The following is an 8842-nucleotide window of genomic DNA, read 5'->3' as shown; positions in this document are numbered from 1 at the left end:
TTGTGCCCTCCAGGGGATTCTGGCCTGATGGGAGGCAACTTTCGCTTCTGTCCTTAGAGGGTATCAGCCTGATGGGGGAGATGCTACTGAAGTTACTTGCTTATGTGACAGGCAAGTGAGAGATCCCATTTCAAACAAAGGACAGAAGGTACCTGAAGACTGACATCTGGGTGTCATGTGACCTCCACACATGTGCTCCTGTACCCTCAAGAGCACACACGCACACAGAGGGGGGGGGAGGGAGGAAGGGAGGGAGGAGAGAGAGAGAGAGAGCGAGCGGCATTTGATCCAGAACTTGTGGTAAATACACGATAAATAAATGACCATTGTTATTTTGAGTGAGCCAGGGTCCGGGTGTCAATAAATTAAACTGTGTGTGTACCTTTGGCTCTCCAGCCCACTCCATCAGCAGAGCTCCACTGTGGGAGCTTCTCAGCAGGTTTATCTCCACCTATACCTGGCTCTGAGACTTGGAAATTAAAGAGAAGCCAAGAAGTCCCCGAGGCTGTGACGATGTGCCCTGTGTGTGAATGGGAACTTATCAGGGCTATTCTAAGGGAGAGCCAGGGCTGCTTCAACACTCATTGCGCACATGAGGAGTTTTTTTCCTTTTTTAGAGAGAAGTTGGGGGAGATTTTCTAATGAATACTATCCAACCATAAAATCATGTCGAAAATGAATCCGATCTGACAATAAAATAAAAGTGAAACAAATTACTACGTTCTCATATTTGTGGGAGAAATTAATTTCATGTTTAGAATACTAATTGATCCAAGAAAGGTCTAAAACTGTGTGCAATTGTGGTAAGATCCTGGGAGTCCAAGTGCACTGCAGAGGGCTGGAAATGGGGACCAGCCTGGAGTCCACCGTGTGGATGGGTTATAAGTCACACTCCATTTCCCTCCAGTGCATATAGCTCCTCAGGCTAGTGTTACACGACACCTTCCCACGTTCTTCATAGCCCTCACATACCTAGGGACCCCAGTGGGACACCCTTGTCAAACGAGAGGTAGCTCAGGGCAGGGCTGTGTACATTTAGACTGAGACTCAAGCACAGTCCTTGACCCCCTCAGACTAGATAGAACTCCAGGTCCAGGAGGACAGGCTGCGTCTCCTCCCCAAGCTGTGGGACCCTGAGGGCAGAAACTCTTAAAGAAGTCCATGGTCCCCATCAACATGAGCAACTAGGCGACCTACTCCCAGAGACAGCCTGGCTCCTGGGCCATAGGTGACCCACCCCCAGAGACTCCCCAGCTCCTGGGCCATGGGCGACCTATCCCCAGAAACTGCCCGGCTCCTGGGGCATAGGCGACCTACCCTCCTCCAGAGACTGCCCAGCTCCTGAACCATGGGTGACTTACCCCCCCACCCCAGAGACTGCCGGGCTCCTTGGCCATGGGCGACCTACCCCTCCAGAGACTGCCAGATTCCTTGGCCATGGGGACCTACCCCCCAGAGATGGCCCAGCTCCTCGGCCATGGGTGACCTTCCTTCCAGAGACTGCCCGACTCCTCGGTCATGGGCGACCTACCCCCAGAGATGGCCCCGCCCCTCAGCTGCACAGAAGTAAGAAAGAAGCATGGGCGTGGTTGTAACATAGCGAGCACACTGGTTTACAGATCAGAATGTGAAGAGCATGGCATTTCCCTCCCTCATCTTTCGGTTTTAACACCTCACACTAGAAAATGTTTCATCCCCAGTATTCGCCAAGCATTTACATTCGTAGATTGCCTGTGGGAGGTAAAATAACCCAAAGGCTGATTCTGCTCCTGAAGCTCCTTGATGACTCACACCAAATTGATACCTGATTGCTTAAAGGTTGTGGCACTTGTCCTGCTGTCCCAAAGTGACATCTTTTATTGATTTGCTTTTCATGGACCGACAGTCTCCATCAATTCTTTCTCCTAATCATTTATCTTCCATTGATGACAGGTGTTCGTTTAAAGAACATTTTATTTATTTTTTTCTCTCTGTGTGTGTGTGTGTGTGTGTGTGTGTGTGTGTGTGTGTGTGTGTGTGTGTATGAGTGCATGCCCAAACACATATTTCTGTGATCATGAGTGCAGTTGCCCACAGAGGCCAGAAGAGGGCACTGTGTCACCTGGAGCCAGAGTTACAGGTATTTGTGAGCCTATGACTTGGATGCTAGGAGCTGCACATGGGTCCTCTGCAAGAGCAGTATGTGTTCTTATCTGCTGAGCTGACTTCACAGCCCCACAGGAAGTGTTCTTACGCTCATTTGATGGGTGAGGTGAACAAGGCTCCATGAGATCTCATTGCAGCTAAGAGTGTGAAATGAGAATTTGATTGAGGTTAGGTGACCTCTTCCCTCCTTACTCTACTTCCTGAGCTCAGAATCATTAATAAAGCTGGTCTCTTCCTACTCCACAAACCCATAGTTTAGTCAAGATTTGCAAAAGAGCACACACACACAGGCACACACACACAGGCAAGCACACACAGGCACACACACACACTCACACACAGGCACGCACATGCACACACAGGCACACACACATGCACATACGCACACACAGGCACACACACACATGCACATACGCACACACAGGCACGCACACACACACATGTACATACGCACACACAGGCACACACACATGCACATGCGCACACACAGGCACACACACACATGCACATACACGGACACACACACAGTCAGAGGACTGAAGAGTTGGTATCCACGCTGACACAGTGCTCATGTACAATTAGCAGTTGATGAATAAGTGAGGGAATGGATGAGGGTTAAGAAGATGCAAACACAAAGACTTCAAAACTCATGTTAAGAAAGCTGGACACACACTTCTGGCACACAGGTGTATGGGCTGACAGAGCACTCATGCTTAAAAAAAATAAAACTTCAAGGAAATGTAGAAATCCTAAAAAAAAAAAAATCTGGTCACAGTTATGTGTACCTATAACCCAAACACTGGGAGGCCGAGACAGAAAGGTTTCTGGGGCTTACAGACTTGCCAGTCTAGCCAAATCAGCTAGCTCCAAATTCAGAGAAAAATCCTGCTTCAGAAAAGTAAGGTGGAGAGTAACTGAGGAAGACCCCTGATGGAGAACGCCAGCCTCCATGGGCACATGCACACGTATACAGACGTATGTACATGCATGTACACAGAGATGGATGCGCGAACAGAAACAGAGGAACGAGCGATTGAACACATTCGAGACTCATCCCTTAGCATGGCCCCACCCAAGCCTGACTTCTCTCCCCATACCTCTGATAATCTGGAAGGCAACAGCCTCCCCTTCTGCTGTTGCTTGTGTCAGCGACCAAAAGCTACTCCGTGGCAATTACACCCAGTTTCCCTCACCACCACCCCCTGTCTCACTACATGGAGCTTCCATTTCTTCCCACTTCCTACCCTTGTCTAGAATGAGTTCCCAGCCGCAGTGTGCTGCTCCCATCGTCCCTCTGTTTCTTAATGTTGATGGGGAGTTCTCAGAAGGAAGAGTCCCACCTCCTGCTTCCACTTAGAAGTCCAGAAGGAAGGGGTGACTGGGCAGGGACTGCCTGCTGAAGCTTTGGAGGACCCTGGCACAATTACCTCCCATTGGCATGCTAATCTCCCTAGGTGGTGCAGGAGACCCATTGCTTCAGGTTAAATTATGAGCTGCTGTTAGGACAGAGCGCCAGGAAGTGGCCCAGTCTGCAGTGGGGTGTTTAAGGTCTTAATTAAAACCCTTTGATAAATATTTACCACTCCTGATGCTGCTCAAAAGGAAAATGACAAAAAGGAAGAAGAAAAAGGGTGAGGGGAGTAAGGAGAGGGAGGACGACCGAGGAGAGGGAAAAGAAAGAAAGAAAAGATACAGAAGATTCTGAGAGGGCCAGTCCCCAGGAGGCAAAGCCAGGGCCCGGGGACAAACACCATGCCTACCGAGCCTTCCTCCCTCTGGCCCATGAACCAGAGGAAGAAGTTCAGATCCTCTCACCCTGGCCCTGGGGCCGCATCTTTCCTGGCCTTCTGAGATCTACTTCAGTTCCCAGTCTCGGGCGGGGCAGTAGTGGCTTTAATCCCGGAAATGAGGAGACAAGGCAGGTGGACCTCTGAGCTGGAGAGTTGGAGGTCAGCCTGGTTTACAGAGTGCACAGAGAAACCCTGTCTCAAAAAACCAAAAAAAAAAAAAAAAAAAAGTTCCTAGTCTCTATTCTGTTGTTTCCCTACCTCTCACGCACCCCATATGTCCACTTCCTCTCATGGACACCAACAGGACTGTCCACAAGACAGCAGACTGACTTAGAGCTAAGATTCCCACCCATAGCCCCCTCCACGTCCCCTACTGAGCAGCTCCTGCCTGGAAGACCTGATACTCAGTCCTCAAAAGCTTGAGTCTACAGATGATAAACACACATGGTCACTGAAATGACCACTTAGTTACTGTCATGAAGCAGGCTGGGGGGACATGGGAGGAGCAGGGACAGGAGTTGAGAGCAGGCCTCAGAGCTGTCTTTCTGAACAGTCATTAGGGTGTCAGCTATCTGCTCTGCTCAGGACTGTTGTCTTAATTTGAATGAGCAAGACGTGCGCTGGGGTGTGTGTGTGTGTGTGTGTGTGTGTGTGTGTGTGTGTGTGTGTTGTGTTCACATGTGTTCTGTGGTCCAGCATCACCAGCTCAGGTTTCCTCTCTCTGCTGCCACTCTGCTTTGCCAGCCTTAATTACAGCAATTTAGGAGACACACTGAAGATTGCAGAATAAACCCATCAATATTTCACTTAAGAAAGGATTCCTGTCAGATGGTATCAGAGGCCTATAAATGAGAAATATGAGGCTTGTTTTTAGGCTACACACACACACACACACACACACACACACACCTCGGATGAATTGTCACATGTGATCTCCTTTCTGTCACAGACTCTTGGAACAGCTGAGGGCTTTATTCAGCTTCAGTCAAGCTATTTGCCTAAATCACATTAAAAAAAAAACATGAGGAAATGTAGGCTTTGTGTTCAGGGGCTTCCTGTCGGTGGATACAGGAGATACCACGCCCCCTGGGTGTGCAGTCAGAGGAAGGTATCCTGGGTGACTCCGATCTCAGCATGTTCTCCAGAGGAGGCAGCTGAGGCATCCTGCACATGGAGGCATGGCAGCCCTATCTGAGTAGAGAGGGTGCCTCACCCCAGGGTGCCTCTCACTTTCCTTGTCTTGCTCTTACTCTCTGTGTCTGGAAGGCCTAAGGGTCTCATCTCTCTCAGCATCTTCAGGCCTAGGCTGAAAATACATTAGCCATCATTCGGGTAGTGGAACCTGTTCAGCCTTTGTCATCTGTCAGCCCTGAGCCATGGATGTGATCCTAGGGAAGCCACAGCTCTAAGCTTCAGGCACCCCAGTTCTACTGTGTAGGGTTTGTGCAGAGGTACAGCCTCTGCAGTCACACAGGTGGCAGCAAAATTGGGCCTTGTTCTGGGTACCGTGTCTTTAAAGGGGCATGATGGTGGCTGTGCCGGGAACTTGGCTCTGTTGGGGAAGTGCTTGTGTGCAAGCAAGAGAACCTGAGTGTAAACCCAGCACTCACGTTAACATTCTGAGAGTGGGGCCATGCGCTTGCTATCCCAAGTCTGGGAGGCAAAGACAGGACTATCTCTGTCTGGAGCTTGATCATCAGCTAACCTAGCCGAATGGGTGAGCCCGAGTCAGTAAGAGGCTTTGACTCAAAAGGTAAGAGGAGAACACTTGAGGAAGACACACTACATCAACCTCTGAGCTTCACAAACTTGAGCTCGCGCGCGCACACACACCACACACACACACCACACACACACACACACACACACAGAGAGAGAGAGAGAGAGAGAGAGAGGAGAGAGAGAGAGAGAGAGAGAGAGAGAGAGAGAGAGAGAGAGAGAGAGAGAACAGGTCAATTCAGTTTGTCTAGAAAGAGATTACCAGGGTGCTGTGTGCTATAACAGCCACGAAAGTGAACACAAGCAGACAAAAAGACCAGAAATACTTCCATGTGGAGTAGCCACATCTCCAAGTCACTTCTTCATTGCAGAAAGAGTAGAGAAACCCCTGCTCTAGCTTGCTTTCTATTGCTGTAATAAATACCAAGACCAAAGCTACCTGGGGAGGAAAGAGCTTATTTCAGCTTGTAGTTCCTCGTGGAGGGAAGTCAGGGCAGGAGCCTGGAGGCAGAAACTGAAGTAGAGACCATGGCCACTGCTGTTTATTGACTTTCTCTTCATGAATTGCTCAGCCTTCTTTTTTATTCCACCCAGGATCACCTGCTGAGGAGTGACACTGCCCTCAGTGAGCTGGCCCCTCCCACATCAATCATCATTCAAGAGATTGCACTAAAGGCCAGTCTTACAGAAGCATTTTCTCAATTGAGGCTGCCTCTTCTTTGATAACTTTAAGCTTGTGTCAAGTTGGCAAAAAAAGAAAAGAAAAGAAAGAAAAACTAACAAAGACATCCCCTGAGGGAGGAATGGAAGTTATAGGAAAAATTTAGATTAATACAAAGAATGGTCCAGCTATCCGAACTGTGTGGCTGGCCATGCAAGGGGCTGCTTCCGAGAGGGGAGTCCTTGTCATTGCTCGTTTTCAAGAGCAACCACTTGGCAGGCTACAGCAACTCAGCTCTCCCGCTGGGAGCCTCTGGGATGGATGTCATCAGTCTCTGGGTCCATGTGGAGAGGCCTCCATCCGAGCATCGGTCCCCTCTGCTCTCATTGCTTCTGCCATTGCCACCCCAGGGAGAAGGCAACTGATGTGAGTGGCAGTCTAGGGAAGGACTTAAGGCAGGTTCTACCTTAGCATCTCTCTGGTGACATAAAATACTTATTATTAGTATATTGCGGCATGATGTGCCTACAAGCCCACGTGACAGAAAAACTCCAGCCACAGTTACCACTTCTATCCCATTCTGTGTATCTTACTTTTATGGGTATATACACATGTGTGCATATGCGTGTGTGTGCGTGTTCTTGTGTGTATGGGTGCATGTGTGTGTGCATGTGTGTAGCGGCCAGAGGACAATTTTGAGTATCATCCCTCAAGACTCCATGATATTTGTTTATTTACTTAATTATTTTAATTTAATTTTCTGTATCCTTGATAATTTTACATTGCAGACGATGAAATATCATATCTAGTCCTCATTTCCCTCCCCCCAATGCTCCCCGTTTTCCCCTCAATTCTCTTCCCAGTGTGTGCATGGTCACAAGATCAAGCCAGCCAAGATTCCAGCAGAGATGGGGGGAGGTGGTTTCCAGGCCCCGCTCCTCATTGAGGGGCTATTGACACTTCATAACATGTGGGGGAGGGAGAGTCGTTCTGTTTAAGGTGTTTCCTTTCCTATGCTCAGGCTTAGTTGTTGGGATAAAGTCTCTTCATAGACCTGGAATTTGCCAATTCAGCTAGGCTGGCTGGGCAGCAAGCTCCAGGAACTTACCTATCTCTCCCCTGGTCACCACACCCAGTTAAAAACAATTTTGTTTATTTTTAATTTCTTGAGAATGGGTGTTTTGTCTGCGTCTGTGTACGCATGTGCACCAAGTATGTGCCTGGTGCCTGCAGAACCAGATAAGGGCGCCAGATCTCCTGGGACTGGATTATAGATGATTGTGATGCTGGGAACTGAGCTCCGGCTCTCTGCAAACCCCATGTTTGCCTTTTAAAATGTGGGTTCTGGGACCAGTTTCAGGTCCTCATGCTATCTCCCCAGCACTGTATGTGTTTTTTAGGGAGCTTGGAGCTATACATGGAAGAAGCATTTCTCCTTGATGATCTGAGCTCCCAGTACAACCCAACTTCCTGAGCTTAGAATGCACAGTGGGCGGTGCTCACTTGCTTTCACATCTTACCTTCCTGTTATGGTTTGAATATGAAATGCTTTCCATAGGCTCATGATTTGCATGCTTGGTCCTCAGTTGATAGCACTCTTTACTTAGGGAGGGAGTAAAACCTTGGAAGACGGGGCCTGTCTAGAGGGAGCAGGTCACTGTGGCCTGCCCGTGAAGGCCGTGCTTAGACCTCAGGTCTCTTTCTTTCTTTTATTTTGCATTTGTTTATTTATTGTGTGTGTGCATGAGTGTGTGTGTGTGTCACACACACATGCACATGCCATCCCATGATTGTGGGAGTCAGGGGACCACTCTTAATATGTGGAATCTGAGGGCTGAACTCAGCTCCCGAGACTTGGCGGCAAGTGCTTCATCCACTGAGCCATCTCACCTGTGCCCAGCTTTTGTCTGCTGTCTATGAAGTGAACAGATCCTTTTCCTCATGGTCCTGTTGCCCTGATGCTGGGCCACACCACAGGCCCACAATCAACAGAGCCCCAGACCTTGGAAAAGTCCTTCCTTCTTGAAGCTGCTCCCTCAAGTACTCAGTCAGGGTTACATAGAAGTAGAAGTAACGACCACACTCTCTGTCGTAGTCTCTCTGAGATGCTAAACAGAAGTCCCTATGCCGGGGACTTAGGTCTTGCAGCTCTGCAGCTTGTGGGATCCACCACCAAGGTGAAGGCACCTTGTTTTCTGGAGGGGATCTTGCATATGTTCAGGGACAATACTTTGAGTGTTGGAGCCTCTGCAGTGGAAGAATGCTACGTCCCCGTATGGAATGGGCTCCTTCATCAAGCCTGTGTGTGAAGACATCTATTCTACCTTATGCAGGGCAGAGCCCTGTGACTCAGTGGACTCTCAGAGGTCACACCTCCTAATACTGCTGCATTTGAGATTAAGTATCAACTTGCAGATTGGAGAGGACAAACACAGTCAATCCCCAGCACCTTCCCTTCTGCTCACTGCCTTCCTGAGACTCCCATCTTGCCTCTTTCAAGAGTCAATGAAAGTGATGACAGGAGTTT

This window comes from Microtus ochrogaster, linkage group LG2 (assembly GCF_000317375.1).
Source record: "Microtus ochrogaster isolate Prairie Vole_2 linkage group LG2, MicOch1.0, whole genome shotgun sequence".
Classification (NCBI taxonomy): domain Eukaryota; kingdom Metazoa; phylum Chordata; class Mammalia; order Rodentia; family Cricetidae; genus Microtus; species Microtus ochrogaster.
Note: the sequence above shows the minus strand (reverse complement) of the source record.